Source organism: Podarcis filfolensis (genome assembly GCF_964270895.1).
Source record: "Podarcis filfolensis genome assembly, chromosome: 1".
NCBI classification, from domain to species: Eukaryota; Metazoa; Chordata; class Lepidosauria; order Squamata; family Lacertidae; genus Podarcis; species Podarcis filfolensis.
In genome coordinates this window covers 84,852,388-84,872,889 of record NC_139604.1, presented here as the reverse complement: position 1 = coordinate 84,872,889, position 20,502 = coordinate 84,852,388, and the positions used below count along the sequence as shown (strand labels likewise).

The window sequence follows — 20,502 nt, the reverse complement described above, 5'->3', positions numbered from 1 at the left end:
AACCGAAGACATTTTGCTGACCATTGCACACCCAGAAGCCAATCAGACCAGCAGCAGAGGAGGATTTAGGAGAGCAAAACTAGTTCAGTTGTATTGGGCTCCTCGCGGGTGCTGCAACTATTATGTAGAATGGAAGGCAAGAGGTGGGGAGCACCAAATTTTGGTGTTCCACATGGTGCTACTGAAATATGAGACCCTAAGCTCCGCCACCACTAGCCCTTAAGCTCAGGGTGGTGGTGGCCATTTTAAAGAAATTGCCAATGCAGAGGGGAATCTGGAAAAGGGCCACAGCGAAGGCAAAGCTTAAAACCCCCTCCCCATGCTAGCAAATTATAAACTAGCAATTTGTGTAAAAAAACAACAACTAATAATCTGGTAGTTAGGGACACAGATGTGTAGCTAATGCATAATCAAGTTTGCTCCTTCTTTCGCCACAAGCACACAACCCAAAAATGGAAAGCATCCAGTGGAAAAGGCAACAAAAAGGAGAACCATTCTCAAGATGCTGAAGAATAATGCAGCTTTTATTTATGCCCAATGCATTTCGGCCCAAACAGGCCTTTCTCAGTGGTGAGTGACGTGCACAACGTCAGCATGGTGTGTGCATGTTGCACGGCCCCAGTCCCCTCGATTACAGGGACAAGCCAGCAGAAGAGAGGGAGATGCATGGAGGGAGGAGAGGGACAGAACCAGTGCTATTTTTCTGGCAAAAGAGGTGCCGTAACTCACCATGAATACCTCCCTTGTTCTCTTAGAATGGCAATGGAGCCCACCTGAAAGGTGTCAGAACTGAGTTCCATCAAGTTCTGGCTGAAAAAAAGCCGTGGGCAGAACATTACGATACACAAGGAAAAGTCATTGCACAGATGGAACATTTTGCTCAGTGCTACATTGAATATAACACAATGGGTCTCCAAACCTTCTGTGGTCCTCTAAACTCCTGCGCAGGAATCATGGAGGTGAATGGATAGGGATGTCTGAAGTGCTTCAGCCTGAATCAAGAGACTTGTGAAACACAACAGTTAAATCAATGATTTGCAGCAGGGTCTATGAACTTCAGAGCAGTTCTTGTGTGGCCTGGTGTGACCAGAGAAATGTTGGAATAATCTATTTTGCAAGGTACTGGGACCTTTTAATTCAGCAGTATTATCCATCTCTAAAATGATGTGTGATTTTGCACAATTCTTTGTCCAAGATATGAAGTGGAAACCTATGGTGTATCAGCCAGTCCATTCCTCTTTATCCCATCTCTTTTGATAAGCTGTGAAGACATGTTCACATCAACCTGCTTTACGTTGGCAGAAACTCAATGTAGATACTCACCAGTTTTCAAACAATCACTGGATATTTTTAGAGAATGGTCTGTGTTTTTCCAATCCTGCAAATCACAGCCAAGATCACAGCCAGTCGTCCCCTCACCCCCTTATCTTAATAAAAGCTTTCATTACAGTGAGATTAGAAGACATGCATTTCTCTTCTGTTTTTCACAGCAATTCCCAAAACAGAAATCGTCATTTGTATGGAGAAGGTTGGGAAGATGGATTTTGCTTATTCCAGTCAGTAATGAAACAATTACAGTGGTACCTCGGTTTTTGAATGTAATCCATTCCGGAAGACCGTTGAAGTTCCAAAATGTTTAACAACCAAGGCGCAAAGGGCGATTTGCAAATTTAATAGAGAAAATTGAGAAAAATAACATATACACTCAACGGAAGCCGTTTGACTTCCAAAGTGCGTGCAAAAACGGAAGCATTTACTTCTGGGTTTACAGTGTTCGAAAACTGAAAGGTTTGTCAATGGAGACGTTTGAAAACTGAGGTACCACTCTACTTGATGCAAGCCAACCATGCTTGCAAATGCTCTCTTTCAGGCCTTGTAGATAATATACACAGCATATTATTACTTATTTATTACAGGGATTTATATCATTCACACTATGAATCCTTTCAAGGCAGCTTACAAGTGACTTCAATGTATTTTTTCCAACAACAACATCTTACCAGCAGGCCGGGCAGGGATCCTTTTTCAGTCTGAGGGCCACATTCCCCCATGGGCAATATTCCAGAGAACACTTGCCAATGGTGGGCAGGACCAGAAGCAAAAGTGGGTGGAGCAATAGCTGCAGCTCTTCCCTTTCTATAGTAGGCAACATGAGGTTTCTGAAATCTGAAGCTTCTACACCCCTGGCCCCTCTACATCCAGGTAAGCAAGAGGAATGATCAAAGCTCAAGGGAACATTCCAGCTATGCAAAAGCACTCAGGGAGCCCATAGAGCAGGACCCACGGTTTGTGTGGCCTGGGAGAGTCCTGAGGGCCAGCCAGAGAAAACTGGAGGGCCACATTTGGTCCCTGAGCCTGAGGTTCTCCACCCCTACCTCACAGGGTCGTCATGCAACTATAATAATAGACATGTAATGCTTAGAACAACTGCAAGCTCTATATATTGCTAAGTATTATCTTACAGGCCACTGTTGTGGGCAAGGTGCACTTCTGGATTTGATAATTGGTTCTTATAAATGCTAGTGTGAGTTTACTGTGAAAGACTACTAAAGGGAAGTCAGGAAAATCTGTTCCTTCCATGATCATGCTATTTTCTTCTGTGAAAAGTCACAGTGCTTTGATCCATGCTGCTCTCTCTTTCTGAAACACAATAAATCTCAAGTGGAGACCAGACCTTTCAAACAACTTATCCACCAAGTAGCCAAGGGATTCTTAATTCATATGTGCAGCTCTTTGCAAGTCTGACCTGCTCTTTCCCTTTCCCTTAATAATGCAATATGATCACCAGCTCTCGGTGTAGTTAAGATTTCTGTACTTTGAAGTGAAAACCTTGTGTACCTTTTCAGGAGAGAGAAAAAAGGAAAATAAAATGTAGTTATTAAAAAAGAAAAACTTTTATCTCGCTCCTTGGCTGGCTATGAAGGAAACAGCTTTTGTGTGGGCTTTTGGCACTTGTTGTTGACTGATATCAGGTGCTGGACAAACCAAATAAAAATAAATGCTGCTGGGAAACTGCTGGAGATTTGGATTTCTGGTGGAGTTTGGTTCAGACAAGTCTTCTCCCTAGTTCTCTTTCCTTTCCATCATGAGGAGGGAAAACTCCCACTAGACCTTGAATCAACAATTTGGTAGCATTTACATAGTGATCCATCCACTGGAGTTGGGAAGGATTCCGGAAACACTGTCAGATCTTGATATTTGTGCTAATTATTGTGCCATTTGCGAGTAATTACTTCTTTGTATCTGTAGGTGGACAGCTGGCCCCCCTGTGCATAGCTACGCACAGCCCTTCCTGAGCTCTTCAGGGGTCCAGGCACCTGCATCCTGCTTCCGTACAGGGGCCCAGATTGCTTTGGAACATCCTGTTGAAATTCATCGCTCACTGTGATTGCCCCTTGTGTGTCCAACTAGAGTTTGTGCCAGTTGAGTGATGGCTAATTTTCAAGGATTGCTCACTGTCCTGCTAATACGCATGGACTTCAAATTGGATGGCCTTTAAGCAAGTCACAAATGACCTTCAATGAGATCATTATAGCACAAATCCTGCTGGCTTGGCCAGGGGGAGGCTGCCTTTAGTCTCCCTGGTTATGCCTGTAGACCAGCAGCATTCTGGCTTGAGTCTCAGATGTGCTAAAATGTAGGAAGGATGCATAGGCAGATGTGCAGTTTCACATACAGCGTATGAGCTATATTTAGCCTGTTCTAGCATCCAGCTGAAGTCACAGTTTTCAGATTGTGCAGGAGAGTACATTGTTATCCAGAAGACCCAAAAACTCCTCTTTGCACAAATCTTGACTTGCTAAAGACATACTATAAGAGCAGCTGCTAGAGCTAGCAGACAAAACAGCTTAGCCTGGCTTGCTCTTACGCCTTCAGTTGCAGCTGGGTGGGGGAGCAGATATCAGCAGCTGAAACTTTTAACAGCATAAATATCATGAGGAGTGGGATGAAAATTGTTTTATGTCATCCTTAACATGCATTCAATGCACACACAATTCTGAATCACAGAACATATGCTGTAAGCTGAGCATTTGCAAGTTTTTCCAACTCTATCCAAACACCCATTTCTGCACTTCGACATTATGAAAGTGCAGACTTGTCCTATTTGTGTATTTTCATAAGTGAACACTGTGCGAATACAAAAAAGTTGTGTGATACACATTGTGTTGTGATACAAATACTAGTTTAATATTTGCAGTGTATAATTAGTACAGCAATGCTCATTTGGCTACTTACCTTATGGACATTATTTGTCATTCAGGCTGTGCTTGTGGTTTCCCACAGGCATCTGGGTGGCTTGTCACGGCTAAAAATTGGCCGCTGTTTTTTTAATGCTAAAAGAACTAAGTCAGCATGAGTCAGCGGCCTACAATGACTCATGCAACCTTTCACCAAATTGTACCTGTATATATAGAGTGGTCAATGTTAGTGTTGGGTGTGGGTTGGTTGGATGGTAGAAAGCTGGTTGCGTTTGGTGTGTGTAAAAGCTGTTGGTCGTGGTTGGAGAAGAAGATTTTTTAAGAATAAAAGCAGCAACACTCTGCAAGAATACTCTTTCTCAAAGACTCTTTTGTGCCAACTAAGGTCTGAGGGACCTTAGTTGGGACATGGGTGGCGCTATGGGTTAAGCCACAGAGCCTAGGACTTGCTGATCAGAAGGTCGGCAGTTCGAATCCCCGCAACGGGGTGAGCTCCTGTTGCTCGGTCCCTGCTCCTGCTAACCTAGCAGTTCAAAAGCATGTCAAAGTACAAGTAGATAAATAGGTACCGCTCCGGCGGGAAGGTAAACAGTGTTTCCGTGTGCTGCTCTGGTTTGCCAGAAGTGGCTCCTTCGGCCAATAAAGCGAGATGAGCACCGCAACCCCAGAGTCGGTCACAACTGGATCTAATGGTCAGGGGTCCCTTTACCTTTTTAAGGTCTGAGGACTAAGCAAAGGAGTAAAAAGGAGGTCAGAACCTTTTCTTTTTCAAACACTGACATGGCCACTGTGAGAACAGGATGCTGGAACAGATGGGCCATTGGCCTGATCCAGCAGGGCTCTTCTTAGGTCCTTATGGATAAAAGGCAAAGATAGAATTTGTGCAATCAGCCACATTTCAGAGCCAGTGTGTTTTCCTTCTTCTCACTAAAATACATGATCTGAACAGAGAGCTGTTCTCAAGGGATGCAGTAGAAGGATATAGACTTAAAGGTCAGATCATACTGATAAGTTTCTTCACATGATTACATACCCAGGTAAATGATCAGATGGAGGGAAACAAGTGTGAGCTGGAAGCCATATTCTCCATCACTTCCTGGCAAAGAAGAAGCCAGAGAAATGTCTGCCAGCAACACTACTGTGAACTGGGCTGTACATATAAGAAGTTGCATGTGCATCCCAGTTCACAGCGGTCTCTCTTTGTGCACGTGTGTTATTTACATACACAAACACGTGAAGTAACCTGAGCATATAGCTCTAAGGGACTTACATGAGCTGGCCATGGCAAGAGTGGACAAGAGGCCTTCTCACAGGAGGACTGGGGATAAAAGGCAACTTGCAAGCAATGAAGCAGGTGGTTAGCGAGAGGGAGAACTCCCACTAAGAAATGCCACCAAGAGCCTCATTCAAAATGGGGGTAGAATGCATGCTTCTTCCTGATGGCCTGTCTCTAGTGCAGAGAATTAAACAAACAAGCCGTGATCATCCTGAAAGCGCTTTTTTTTTTTTTTAATGAGCCACCTGTTTGCTCTTTGGATGTGTGATGAGGAAAAGCTTTTTCATCTCAGCTGCCTGATCTTTTAAAGGGAAGCATCACTTCATCATCATTTTCAGAGTCCAGTTAGAGATGCAACACAATCCTTTGCCGTCCCATGCTGAGACCTACTAAGTATTTTATGCAGCTTGTGCCACTGCCCCCCCTCCCCCGCAAGTGGAGTAAATATACTCTGGCTATGATTTCTTCCAAGTCAAATCCTGTTAGAGCCTGAGAGAACCACAGGAGTTTTGCAGACACAATGGCTCTTAGTAAACAGCTTTGTGTGCCACCCAAGAACTGAAATAGATTAATTCAAGGCAGATACACCAGAATTTTAATCTGCGTGAATTTTCCTACACAAAGGGGCACTTTCTGGAATAGTGTTCACATCTTGTCAATATTTCAGAAGCAACATTCATACAGTGACTCATCATTATCATAGCATCCACAGAGCATTCAATCTTTATTATCTTGTTGTCAGGTTCAAGGAGTTTCACATTCTCCAGATATTAATAAATGCTGTTTATGGATATCTGCATAATTGTTTCGTGTTTTTCTTTCATCTTCACCTCTCCACTGTGGCAGTAGATTGCCCAGCGTAATAATTTTAAATCCCATCCTTTAAAACCTTCACCCAATGATTTGTTAACTCTTTTGTCTTCTTTCTCCTCCTCAGTTACAACAAAGACTAACAAATACCGTATTTTTCGCCCTATAGGACGCACTTTTCCCCTCCAAAAATGAAGGGGAAATGTGTGTGCGTCCTATGGGGCGAATACAGGCTTTCGCTGAAGCCTGGAGAGCGAGAGGGGTCGGTGCGCACCGACCCCTCTCGCTCTCCAGGCTTCAGAAAGCTCTGCGCAACCCTCCGGAGCCCGGCGCGAAGCCGCACCCGACTCCCGAGGGTTGCGCGGAGCTGCCTGCACTCCCGGGCTTCGCGCAGCTCTGCGCAACCCTCGGGAGCTCTGCGCGAAGCCGCGCTGGTCTCCCAAAGGTTGCACAGAGCTGCCTGTATTCCGAAGCCTCGGGCGCGCTGAAGAGCACGCCCGGGCTTCGCACAGCTCTCCGCAAGCCTGGGGAGACCGGCGCGGCTCCCTAGGCTTGCGGCTAGCAGGCTGTTCTGGGGGCTGGGGTCGGGGGAAGCTCGGGCTTCCCCCGCGCCAGCCCCGTGCCTGGGGGGGGGATAATTTTTTCTTTATTCCCCCCCCCCCAAAAAAATTGGTGCGTCCTATAGGGTGGTGCGTCCTATGGGGCGAAAAATACGTTATATTGTGGCATTCTTCTTCCTTGGCGATCACTCATAGCTGAGTAAAATTGTCTCCCATGAACACAGTCTTAACGGTGTGTCCATAGGTGACTGTGGAGGACAATTCTGGATCCACACATCCTTCCACAGTGGGGGCATACGTTTCCGGGTGGGAGTTGATCATGGTGAGAGTGCCTTCTTCTTAGCTCATTTCTCCCTTTCGTCCTGAGTTTGAGCATCTTCAAAGTCCATGACAACTTTGGTCAAGGCTGTTCTCCAACTGGAGCGCTCACAAGCCAGTGTTTCCCACTTGTCTATGTTTATACTACATTTTTTAAGATTTGCCTTGAGAGAGTCTTTAAACCTCTTTTGTTGACCACCAGCATTACGTGTGAGGAATGTATGTGGTTGCTCACGAATATAACAGCCAGGACTCCAACCTGTCTTTTACAGGTTTTATTGAGTGCAAAAACTATGTACAGCGCAGAAGTCCAAAATCCATGTCTGCCTCAATCACTAGCAGATTTCCAGAAGTGGTTTCTTCCGGTTTGCCCTCCAGCACAAAAGCCCAGGAAAACCCCCTCTCCACCTCTTTTCCTTACGTTTAATTTGCTGGCAAAACCTATGCGATGGAATTCCTTCAAACTCCTTAGGAGCGGTGTCGTGGCTCATCTCAGCCTGAGTGAGCCTTTGCAGCACGCCCCCTTCTCTCCATCTGTTTCTCCGGAGCTCTTGCCTTCACCAGACTCTGACGGGGTGCAGCTGCTCAACAAAGGGGGAGGCTGTCTGTACATTCCTACCTCTCCCCCCTCCCTTGATGGCAGTCCCCTGACATTATGCTTTCCATTTTTAAGTTCGGAATAGAGTAGTTAGTCCAGAGATAGACAATGTGGTGCTCTCCACAGCTATAATAGATTGCAGTCCCAAGCCATGGAAACGTTACATAGTGTTGCCATTTCATTAAAGGACTTACAAAAGCCTTTGATCTAATTTGCCAGAAAAATTATTGAGGATTAGTAGAAATCCCTTCACATAGTGCCCCCCCAAAAAAACTCGACACCATTTGTAGGCAATTTGTATCATTTAGAGAACATAAAATAAGCTTTCCTCCGAATCCCTTTTCAGCAAAAATAATCCATGGGATGTTTGAAGTGTAGAGATCCATTCAAATCCTAATATTCAAGATATGTTGCCAGCTCAGTGCAGCAAAGCAGCACCTTTGCAGAAGGATAAGAGGGTATTTGTTCAGTGACAGGCTATTCTGAAAAAAAAGAATTTAGACCATGCAATGAAATAAACCTTTGCACCCTTTAAAAATAATGTTGGGCTGGATAGACCTATAGTCTTACCTGCCATCAGGGAGCTTCCAGCTCAATACCAAACTATCAAATGGTGCCATTTTACTCTGTCTCTCTGTTGTGTAACTTGCTGCTGCTGGTAGGTAGCTGCTGCTGTTTTGGCTCTACCACACAAGCCAGGTGGCAGTGGAATATCATGTGGTGGAGCTGAATTTTCACAGCTGGGGAGACTGCTCACCATGAACCCTCAATATGCAGGGAGAGAGCCTCTCCACAGCAGAAGGTCAGCCCCAAGCCAAGGAGGGTGGCAGGGCTGGGCTCTCAGGACCAGCCTTGCACAATGGAGAATGTGTGAAGACAAAAAACCTTAGCAGGGCTTGTGTGAAACTGCAAATGATTAACTTTGGGCATTCAATCTTACTCATTTGGATTCTTCTTTGGTGATCACTCATAGCTGAGTAAGATTGTCTTCCATAAACACGGTTTTAACAATGAGTCCGTAAGTGACTATGGAGGCCAATTCTGGATCCACATGTCCTTCCACAGTGGGGACATTGGTTTCCAGGTGGGAGCTGATCACGGTGTGGATTTGCCAAGCGTGCCTTCCTCCTAGAACGTTTCTCCCTTGTGTCCTGAGTTCGAGTGTCTTCAAAGCCCATGACACCTTTGGTAAAGGCTGTTCTCCAACTGGAGCGCTCACAGGCCAGTGTTTCTCAGACTCATTTGAATATTCACCCTGCATCATTACAGCTGTAAACAAGCTTAGCCTGAGCAGATTACTCTCCTGACATCTGCTAAATTTATCTTTCATCTTCTTTTATACACCTGTTTAGTCCTTTCACTGTGATTTGATGGAAATGTTGTTAATTTGGATGTGAGTTCAAATCCCAGCTGCACTACAAATTAAGTAGCCTCAGGCAAGTTACTGTCTTTCAAACCTGTCTACAAATCTGCTCCATGGTTTCTAGTTCTATTTTGGAGAGTCAGACCGGAAAGGACATTTTTGTTGCTTAATTTCCCCTTTGTACGTCATTAGCTGCATCCCTCTCAGGGCTTGGAGGAAGAATGTTTTTATTCCTTCTTAGTCTGTGACTCGCTTTATTTAACAAACATTACTGCCTTACATTGTGGATGTATTACAACTTGACATCAGCTACGGACGGATGCTTCTGTGTGTGCACAGATGCCAACAGATGCTGTTGGCTTACCAGGGCAATGTAGAACACACTTGTATAAAAACAACACCCAAATCAGACACCGGGACAGTTGGAAAAGCAAGCTGTACTCCATGGCAACTGCTTAAGAACAAACTCGGGTAATTGTAAACTTTTAATCAAATATAGAGAAGCAGCTGCTTGAAACATTTGCGCATTCAACAAACCAGTGTCCCAAATCAGCAGACACGTTACACTTTAGGTTAGCGCATGAGCAAATCTATCCACTTTTGTGGAAAGGGGGTTGCAGGCTGCCTTTCTACCATGGGTTCTTTTCTAGTCCTCAAATATGCTTCTACCATGTTGGTTGCTATTGATCTGGGGCTAAGAGATGACATTGGGTTTAAAATGATGTGTTAGTTTTGTCAGGCAAGCAGATCTTAGTTTTCTAAGTCAGTGTTGGCCTTTCTGTCTGTTCTCTCATTCTCTGCTCTCGCTTTCCCCCTGACAAGTCTTGATAGGAATAGTAACAGGAACTGCAAGGAACATTATTTGTGATATCCAATGGGCAATATCTCTCTCATAGTTGCCTTGGCAGATTTTTCAGATTTACTTATGGAAGGCTCTGCATATGTGGCAAGATATACAACAGGCAAACAGATGGAGCAATAGAAAAAACCAAGGGAGTAAATGTTATTTTGTATGAAGTGAAACATAGTTTAATAGCCAGCAAATTCCCTGGACAATGAACATTCCAAAGGGTTTGGATCAGTGGCTTGAGCTCATTCCTGCTGCCTCCGCCCTCATACTGCATGCACTAGGTTCTGTGCACAGGTTCCAAAGTGCTCTCTCTGCACTGTTTATACCCAGAAAGCAGGCTCCTGCACAGAGGTTTGCAGTGGGGGGAGCTATGCCCCTTTCCATTCATTATACATGGGATGGAATTGACTGAACAAGGTGCCGTCCTCTGAAGAAATAATATGAAGGCAGCCTGCTGTGTCACACCCTCCAACATTTCAGGAGGGCAAAGCGGGATCCCCCCCAACATCCCACCTGCCCAGTCTCCCCGATGTACAGTATGAAAGACAGACAGTTTTAGTCAACTTAGAGCTTTAGAGTCTGTTCACAGCAGGAATCAAAGCCAGAAATGGTATAGGGAAGAGAAACAGAGAGAAAAATCCCATGTCTGTTTTGGGTTGCTGAACTGTTGCTGGAAAATCAGGACACTTGGGCGATATGCTAGCTACACAAAGTTTTCTTTGTTTCACCAGTAAAATATGGAAGACAGGTGGGAGTCATGTGCCTTCTGCTCACCTCTGTGATACAGAACATCTACACACACTTGTCTTATGCCATTTCAGTTTCACATCACCCAAAGCTGCAAATTATAGTCTGGTGAAATGCTCAGAACTCTGTATCAGAAACCCTTAGGCTCCTTACCCTGCACAAAACTACAATTCCCACAATTCCCCAGGAATAAGCAATACCCATTACTTAGAGATGCACTTCGACATTTCAGTCCCTCTGCAGACAAAGGAGAACACAGTGTAACATGGAGGAGGACAATTATAAGTGAAAGGGGGTGGATGCCAAAGAATTTGCACCTGTCACTAATTGTCAAACTTCTGTAATTTAGCACTAATTGTTTTTGCTAATAGTTTGATGTGATTTGATTATTTGCAAGTTATGTAATTACAGCACTTATACCTCCTTTGTTTAAAATGTGTTTTTTTTGTAGGGGAGGTAGAGCACATGCTGATGAGCAACACAATTTGTTCCTTTGCGACAAAACTTAATCAGAAAAAAACCCTGCTAAATATAAACTGGTGGATGGTTCTTAGACAATGCCTCTGTCATTCACTGTGCCAGAAAGAGATGTATGTAGGAAAGACAGACAGTTTTAGTTAACTCAGAGCTTCAGAATCTGTTCACAGCAGGAATCAAAGCCACAAATGGTAGGGAAGAGAAACTGAGAGAAAAACCCCATGTCTGCTTTGGGTTATCCTGTGAATCTTGAATCTTGCCTATGAAAAGGTTGCCTGGTTAGCTTACATTTTGCACTAGTATGTATGTTTTCACGCGTGTGCATTAGTTGGTGTTCCTGTTTTTTCTGGGCACAATTCAAAGTTTAGCTTTTGATTTGGTGTGGGTGAATATATTTCTTTAGCTCTTGAACTTTTTCCACACCAGCAATAAAAAAAAAAAAATGTTTGAAATTTTGAACACTGCAAAGTGATCGTACAGTCTTAATATAATCATCGTCATTGAAATGACCACAAAATAGAATGAGAGAGAGGAAGAAAGGGTGAGAAAGAAAAATGCAGATATCAATAACAAAATCAAACTATGTCAGTCTCATTGAAATTAAACAGATGCACTTTGATACATATTGTGAAAGAACTCCCAGCAACACATGTGATTTCCCCCCTGTACATACCTTATTACCCCAGTATGCAGTTAAAATGACATTTAAAGCACTATGCAGCTCAGGGCTAGGGCATCTGAAGCACCGCCTCTTCTCCAATGAATCTGCCCACACATCAGGAAATAATAAAATAGTTAAAGGACACCTCCTCTCAGTTACAAGCTCACATTTGATGGGAAGAAGGAATTGGCACCTTCCCGTTGCTGCACCCAGATTCTGGAACTGCCTTCCCAAGGAGGCCTCTTTGCCCCCTCCTTATTGCCTTTCTGCAGTGAGCTTAAAGCTTTTCTTTCTGAAAAGATTTTTAATGCCTGACTTTACCACCCAGCCTTCGATGCTCTCTTGGGAAGCTTTATAATGGGGCTTTAATGATTCCCCTCCCCACTATCTTAACTTGTTTTTCTCTCTTGGCCTGCTGCTCTGTTTCATTATTGTGTGTATTTTTAATCTTTTTGTATGTTATGGCCCTTATTTCTGAGCCCTTCTTTATAAGGAAATAAAATAAATAAAACATTAGACTGTGCCCTTAGGAAGCATTCCAAAGTGCCTAGGCTAATAGATTTGTAGCAGAAAAAGACTCCCATTCCACAGGACTGCACATTTAACTCATCCCAGAGCATTCAGGGATAGCTAACATAGACCCAAGAAATCTGCCCCATGTTCTAAAGCAAACTGACAAATTTTGCACTCTCTTGGGTCACTCAGTTCAACCCGCTGGAATGCGGGAATCTCAACTAAAGCATAATAATAATAATAATAATAATAATAATAATAATAATATATTATTGTACCCCGCCCATCTGGCTGGGTTTCCCCAGCCACTCTGGGCAGCTTCCAACAAAGATGAAAGATACACTAAAATGTCACATATTAAAAACTTCCCTGAACAAGGCTGCCTTCAGATGTCTTCTGAATGTCAGGTAGGTGTTTATCGCTTTGACATCTGATGGGAGGGCGTTCCACAGGGCGGGCACCACTACTGAGAAGGCCTTCTGTCTGGTTCCCTGTAACTTGGCCTCTCGCAGTGAGGGAACCGCCAGAAGGCCCTCGGAGCTGGACCTCAGTGTCCAGGCAGAACCTCAGTGTCCGGGCAGAACGATGGGGGAGGAGACGCTCCTTCAGATATACTGGACCGAGGCCATTTAGGGCTTTAAAGGTCAGCACCAACACTTTGAATTGTGCTCAGAAACGTACTGGGAGCCAATGTAGGTCTTTCAAGACTGGTGTTATATGGTCTCGGCGGCCGCTCCCAGTCACCAGTCTAGCTGCCGCATTCTGGATTAGTTGTAGTTTCCGGGTCACCTTCAAAGGTAGCCCCACGTAGAGTGCATTGCAGTAGTCCAAGCGGGAGATAACCAGAGCATGTACCACTCTGGCGAGACAGTCTGCAGGCAGATAGGGTCTCAGCCTACGTATCAGATGGAGCTGGTAAACAGCTGCCCTGGATACAGATTTGACCTGTGCCTCCATGGACAGCTGTGAGTCCAAAATGACTCCCAGGCTGCGCACCTGGTCCTTCAGGGGCACAGTTACCCCATTCAGGACCAGGGAATCCTCCACACCTGCCCGCCTCCTGTCCCCCCAAAACAGTACTTCTGTCTTGTCAGGATTCAACCTCAATCTGTTAGCCGCCATCCATCCTCCAACCGCTTCCAGACACTCACACAGGACCTTCACCGCCTTCACTGGTTCTGATTTAAAAGAGAGGTAGAGCTGGGTATCATCCGCATACTGATGAACACCCAGCCCAAACCTCCTGATGATCTCTCCCAGTGGCTGCATGTAAATGTTGAAAAGCATGGGGGAGAGGACAGAACCCTGAGGCAACCCACAAGTGAGAGCCCAGGGGTCTGAACACTCATCCCCCACCACCACTTTCTGAACACGGCCCAGGAGGAAGGAGCGGAACCACTGTATGACAGTGCCCCCAGCTCCCAGCCCCTCAAGACGGTCCAGAAGGATGTTATGGTCGATGGTATCAAACGCCGCTGAAAGATCCAGCAGAACTAGGAAACAGCTCTCACCTTTGTCCCTAGCCCGCCGGAGATCATCAACCAGTGCGACCAAGGCAGTTTCAGTCCCATGATGAGGCCTGAATCCCGACTGGAAGGGATCCAAATGGTCCGCTTCTTCCAGGCGTGCCTGGAGTTGTTCAGCAACCACTCGCTCAATCACCTTGCCCAAGAATGGGAGATTTGAGACTGGGCGATAATTGGCCATCGTGGCCACATCTAAAGATGTTTTTTTAAGAAGCAGTTTAATAACCGCCTCTTTCAGTGGGTCTGGGAAGGCTCCCTCATGGAGGGAAGCATTCACCACCCCACGAAGCCCATCGCCCAGTCCTTCCCGGCTAGCTTTTATAAGCCAGGATGGGCAAGGATCCAGGAGACAGGTGGTTGGCTTCACTCGTCCAAGCAGCCTGTCCACATCCTCGGAGATAACAGATTGGAATTGATCCCACACAACTTGACTAGACAGGACTCTAGCACTCTCCCGCCCTGGCCCTGCTCCCACGGTGGAGTCTACTTCTTCCCGAATCTGAGCGATTTTATCTGCATCCATGACAGATGACCATCCAACCTCTGCTTGAAAACCTCCAAAAAAGGAGAGTTGACCACCTTCCAAGGAAGTCTGTTCCACTGTCAAACAGCTCTGTCAGAATGTTTTTCCTGATGTTTAGTCAGAATCTCCTTTCTTCTAGCTTGAAGCCATTGGTTTGATTTGAGTCCTACCCTCAAGAGCAGGAGAAAACAAGCTTGTTCCCTCTTCCCTTGAGGGAATATTTTCCCTTGAGATATTTGAAGATGTCTATCACATCTCCTCTGTCTCCTCTTTTGTAGATCAAACATACCCAGCTCCTTCAACTGTTCCTCATAAGTTTCCAGACCCTTAATCATCTTGGTTGCCATCTTCTGCACACATTCCATCTTGTCAACATCCTACTTAAATTGTGGCACCCAAAACTGGACACAGGTGTGGTCTGACCAAGGCAGAATAAAGTGGTACTATTACTGCTCTTGGACGCTAGACTTCTGTTGATGCAGCCTAGAATAACGTTAGCTTTTTTTTGGTGCTGCATCACACTGTTGACTCATTTACAGATAGGTAGCCGTGTTGGTCTGCCATAGTCAAAACAAAAAAAATTTTTTTCCTTCCAGTAGCACCTTAAAGACCAACTAAGTTAGTTCTTGGTATGAGCTTTCGTGTGCATACTTTTCGGGTATCTGAAGAAGTGTGCATGTACTGGAAGGAAATTTTTTTTTTGTTTTGACTGTTGACTCATGTTAAGCTTGTGGTCCACCACGTCCCCTAGATCCTTTTCACATGTACTGCTAGTAAGCCAGGTGTCCCCCATCTTATATTTATGCATCTGATTCTTCCTATCTAAGTGTAGAATCATACATTCGTCCCTACTGAAATTCATTTTGTTATCTTGGGCCCAGTTCTCCAATTTGTTAAGGTCATCTTGAATCCCGATTCTGTCTTCTAATGTATGTATGCATGTGTGTGTGTGGTGAAACAAATATTTTAGTATGTATTTCAATCTGTATTTAAATACGATTTTTAAAAAATATGCGGATTTGTAGAAAGATGGTTAAATGGACTTACTAACAAAATTGTCGAGGACCAGAAATAGATTCATCTGTACAATCCTAGCCCCAAGTGACTTTTAAGTATTTATAGCATGTTTCTAACACTTTCAGTGGATATGATCCACGTTCGTAAGTGATAGAATATGTAGTGACTGAGTAAGAACTTGGTGTAAACATTTATGGTGTTAAAACACTTGAAGCTGATGAAAGATCCTTAACTGCCATTCTGAGAAGATAGTGACATTAAAGCTTCCTCAGAGGGTTTAGATTATGTTAAACTGGAGCCGAACTTTTCCCACTGAGTTTCCAGCTTGGCTTCGGGAAGGCAGGAGAAACAGACTGACTCATCATGTGCATCAGCCTCATCTGGCTGGGGAACAATGAGCACTGATGTCCTTTGGAGAAATAAACAAAGAAAAGCTGACAGGTCTCCACTGTGACAGACAAGCTAGAGATGAAATCGTGGGCTGCACATACACCATACATTTAAAGCACTTACGGTAATTTTCCATGACTGAAAGTATCTTAATAAAATATAAATAAATTTTTAGAAACACATGGCTTGGCCCAAAGAATCCTGGGAACTGTAGTTAGATAAGGGTGCTTGGAATTGTAAATCTGTGAGGGGCAAGCTGAGGTTCCCAGGATTCTGTGATACATGTATGCAATGCAGGTTGGTCTGGAAAGACAACAAAAGAAAGTTCCAACACGTGCAGCGAACCTTCAGGACAGAAAAGCTGGAAGCTTCTTGGGAAAGCTTTACTCAGTTGAAGTCCATGGGGGTTGAGCAAGAGCAGGGTGGCCTCATCCCTCCTCCTCTCAGGGTCTGGCAGGGGCACTTGGTGTTGGGAAGTCAGGTGAGCAATGCCTGGCTGGCTAGTACAGGTTTCATCCATATCATGGGTTTATCGTGTGCAGAGGGGGACTTGCTAAAGCAACGGGGCAAGGGATCTCAGAAATTCTGGCTTATAGTACTGGTTGAAGAAATGTGCTGTCCTACCGGTTGTATTTCGTCGGGCCTCTACTTCCTCAAGGTCATAACATTGAATTCTATTCCTGTCAGAACATTCACCAGAACCACTTTTTGTTTTGTCCTCACACTACAAATGATTCCTGTTGTTAAGTCCTCCTTATTTTAGCACAAGTTTTATCATTCCTGGAAAGTGGTACGCCACAGAGCCTCAGAATGAGTGAGGGAGTATGAAGGATACTGCATTTGACAAGGATGTCTAAGCAATTGTATATGCTGAGGAGGAAAAGAAATGGTGGCTTCGGAAGTGGCATCACTCTTGAGTCATGCCTCAATTGCCAGTTTTCCTGGAAGAAACAGTTTTATTTAGCTGGGTCTTTGGTATTGATGGATTTGTTTCTGTGGTTTGTTGTGCAAACTGTTTTCCCCCTGTAGTGTCCTCATTTGTTGATAGTTTGATAGCTTGACTGTGGATTTTATAAAACTTTGCTAGCCACTTTGAAGACATATCAGAGGAAAAGTAGTCTAGGAATATTAATGTAAATAAATGCTCAGAATAAGGGATTGGGGGAGAAATTCAGTTTTATTTGCATTTTAATGAGAAGCTGTCCAGTTTACACTTCTTGAACCAATATGCAAACCAAAACACAGTTATCATTTAAAATGGGCACTTTTCTGAATCTTGCAATGCAATTCTCCAACAAAGCAGTGCATACAAAATAGCACAGAAAGATGCATAGTGAGGGTAATTGCTTGCATTAGTCAAAGCTGCCTACAAAATTGTGTTCTTTATGAGAAATTTGCACTCAAATGCTGTTGTATTTTGAGGAGTTTTTTAAATTAAAAAATGCAGGTTGCTGAAGAAATGAGGTGAACTGAATTTATGGTTGAATATGAGAAACTGAGCAGTGCTTTTCTACTAGGAAAAAAATGGTGACTTCTAAACTCTACCGGGGGCTCTCTGTTGCTGGAGTGTGTGTTTAGCCCTGTGCTTTGGATTTAGGGATCCAGCCAATTCTTTTACTATTTACCCCACAAGTGTGACCTATATATTATCCCCACCACCACAAACCTATTGAAACAAGGAAGCTGAAGTGGTGTTGCTACATCCTAAGTTACTGATCTGGACCAAGGTGTTCCTCCCAAGAGCACCATTCTCCTCCTCTAAACATCCCCTGCCACACATATTCCTCCTCCACCACCAAATCCTACAGCTTTAAAAATATTCTATTATTTATGTTTCCTTCACAGCCTGTACCAGATGCAGCTTCCAATCGGGAGGAAAATACAGCAGACCTTTTGAGATTGAAATGAGCTGACATAGTTCCGTGATTTGCCCAGGAAAATACAGGTGCCTGCTTCAGTGATGCTAAATGAAGGCTTAAAAACAGATCTAGATAATGCTGGGCTGCAGATTGTGCTGCATGCGTGCCATGGAAAGAGGTGCTGTGATGATCTCTCTGCTCAGTACAGAGCACATGTACTAGCAAAATGCTGGTCATGATGAGGGAGGCCTCTTGTGGGAGGCTTCTCAGTTTAATAGCATGTAGTTTTGACACTCAGTCTATCATAGGATTTACTTCGCTCTTTCTTTGCCCACCCTATTTTGCTCATCACCACAAGATTTGCAGTTGGTCATGGGCAGTGAGGGAAAGGGGGGGTTTACACAAATTCATGGATGGTGTGTCTATGGCTTCCCAGTCATGATAGCAATATGGAGTTGATATGGTTGATAGGCATTACATACCAGCTACTAGGAAACAGCAAGAGAGGACTATTCTCTAGGGAACAAGAGGCTGAATTAGCTGGGCCTTTGGTCAGATCCAGCTAGGCTCTCTAAGTTTTTACTGATGGTTCAGTGGTTGACTAAGCAGTATTGTGGCATTTGTTAGGAGCCCCTGGTCATCTCATGGACTATTGACCCATACACTACTAATCCACTGCCACCAACCAGGTCCTCCCCACTAAATCACTTAGTCTCAGTCAGGTTCTCAAGTTAACAAAGAGTGTAGTTTATTTCAGACACAAACAAACTTTAACTGCATTCCAGACGTTGTTACTCTTTACCTTCTTAGTCTTATTTTATCCTGTCTCTATCTCTTCTACCTCCCCTCACACAAGAACCCACTGCACCTACTGTCTCTCTATTTCCAACTGCCTGCCAACTGCTTTTCCAACTGCCTTTCCCAACCAACCGACCAACCCACTAAAACCAACCAACTACCCACCAACAACCAACTCAAACCTCAGGCTAAGCCCTTTTATATACAGGTAGGCTCCGCCTCCGGCTTTCCTATTGGTTTACATATTAACCCTTTCTCTCCCCCTGTGCAGACATTTTTCAAACAAACAGGCAAACACCACAAATATATTCTAGGTTGAACACTTGTTCTTTTCAGGGCTATCTTACTGAAGTGTAGGTGGGTTCCCACGAGGCAAGACACAGTGATAACAGCAAGAACCTTTATTGAACTACATAACTGGACAACAGGGGCAAAGCAACTGCTGATATACATTCCTGGAGGCCTGGGCCACTCCCACTCCCAACGTGATTGGCTGTCTAAACTTCCAAGCTGTGAATCATAAGGCAGAGTTTAAGGGCCAGTGGCGGAGGCCCAAATCCTGAAATGTTCTGTGATTGGATATCATGTATCGAATCAGAACACAGGGGCTCAGAATCCTTAGTCCAGACACAAGCTCAGGCAAACACAGACCACTGAATACATAACACATACAACTAATTTTTATATGGAAGGGCTATTTGCCAGTTGTTTTTAATCACATCGTATCAGTTAATGGAAACTACAGGAGGGAAGATTGCTGTTGTGCACAGCTCCTGCCTGTGTGTGTGCACAACAGCAATTTTCCCTCCTGTGGTTTCCATCAACCACAGGAGGGGATCTGGTTGGCCTCTGGGAGAACAGGAAGCAGGAATAGATGGTTCATTGGCTGATCCACCAGGTTTTCCTTACATTTTCATATATTACATGGGAAGTACATCCACTGATGTTATAAGTAGCCTGCTAAAGCCACATTGCAATGATTAGGCTTATGCAATTAAACACATCATGCTAGCAACTGTTTGCAACGACAATGAGAGAGAATCATGGGTGGAAAGACCTTCAGTGTAAACAGTGAGAGCAGTGTCCTACAAATATGGTGTGAGAGAAGGTCACCTGGGTGCAACGCGGCCTGTGCATCTAAATCTACTGGGTTTGCGATGGGGGAGATGAGGGAGCAAGAGCAGGCAGACATGTGTTTTCTTTTTGAAATGGTATCATGCCCCAGTAATCCTCAGATAATATTCCAATGCTCTTGTAAATTGAATTGAGTGTATCCATGGGAACAAGAACAGAGAGAAAAAATTAAAGCTTCCAAGACGTTGCTTTGGGGTCGCCTCTATTTTGACGGGGGCAACAACATAAAGAAGCAGTGAAAATTTGAAACAAAAGGGGAGAAAAAAGAAATATATTGGATGATTCAGTGTATTCTTTTAGCAGGCAGGAGTCACAAAGGAGATGAGTGTTTGACTTTCAGTCTTTTTAAGGACTTGGAAGCTGACTAGCAAGACATTTTTAGGCTGATGGTCTCAGGATAAGTCATTGTTATGTTCCTTTCTCCAAAAACAGAGTTCTCTGAAATCAAAATACTGGTATCTGGGAACATGCCATGGCTTTTTGCCAGCAGCTGAAGAAGAATACCTAAAGGAGCGTCTCGACCCCCATCTTTCAGCCCGGACACTGAGATCCAGCCAGGATTTTTCCATCAGAGAAGGCATCAATTTCAATAGAAGAGACGTAAAAAATGCTGCAGAAAATAGTGTAATTATTTACACAGCATTTGTGAAGTAATAAAAAATAAAAAATATAACAGGAAATACTGCATGTATTTTGCTTGTGTGGTTTCTGTTCCTGACCTCGGATGAATAGATGAATTGTGGGAATTTCCATTCCCTATTCTGCCTCTGGTGGAATTCTCTGGCATCCTTAGTTACAATTGCTTAAAGTTTAAACCTTTGATTGATGATGATATACCGTAAATATCTAGATTGCAATCCTGAATAGTTAACCTTGTGTTCCA

The 20,502-nt window shown here is 44.1% G+C and overlaps 1 long non-coding RNA gene across 1 annotated transcript; it reads left to right on the top strand.

Moving 5' to 3' along the window:
* Window positions 1–2,141: 2,141 nt before the first annotated feature.
* LOC310757760 lies at window positions 2,142–20,294 on the top strand. Its single transcript, XR_014545458.1, has 3 exons — window positions 2,142–2,202; window positions 17,674–17,773; window positions 20,052–20,294. It is a non-coding gene; the product is annotated as an uncharacterized lncRNA (long non-coding RNA).
* The last annotated feature ends 208 nt before the right edge of the window (window positions 20,295–20,502 follow it).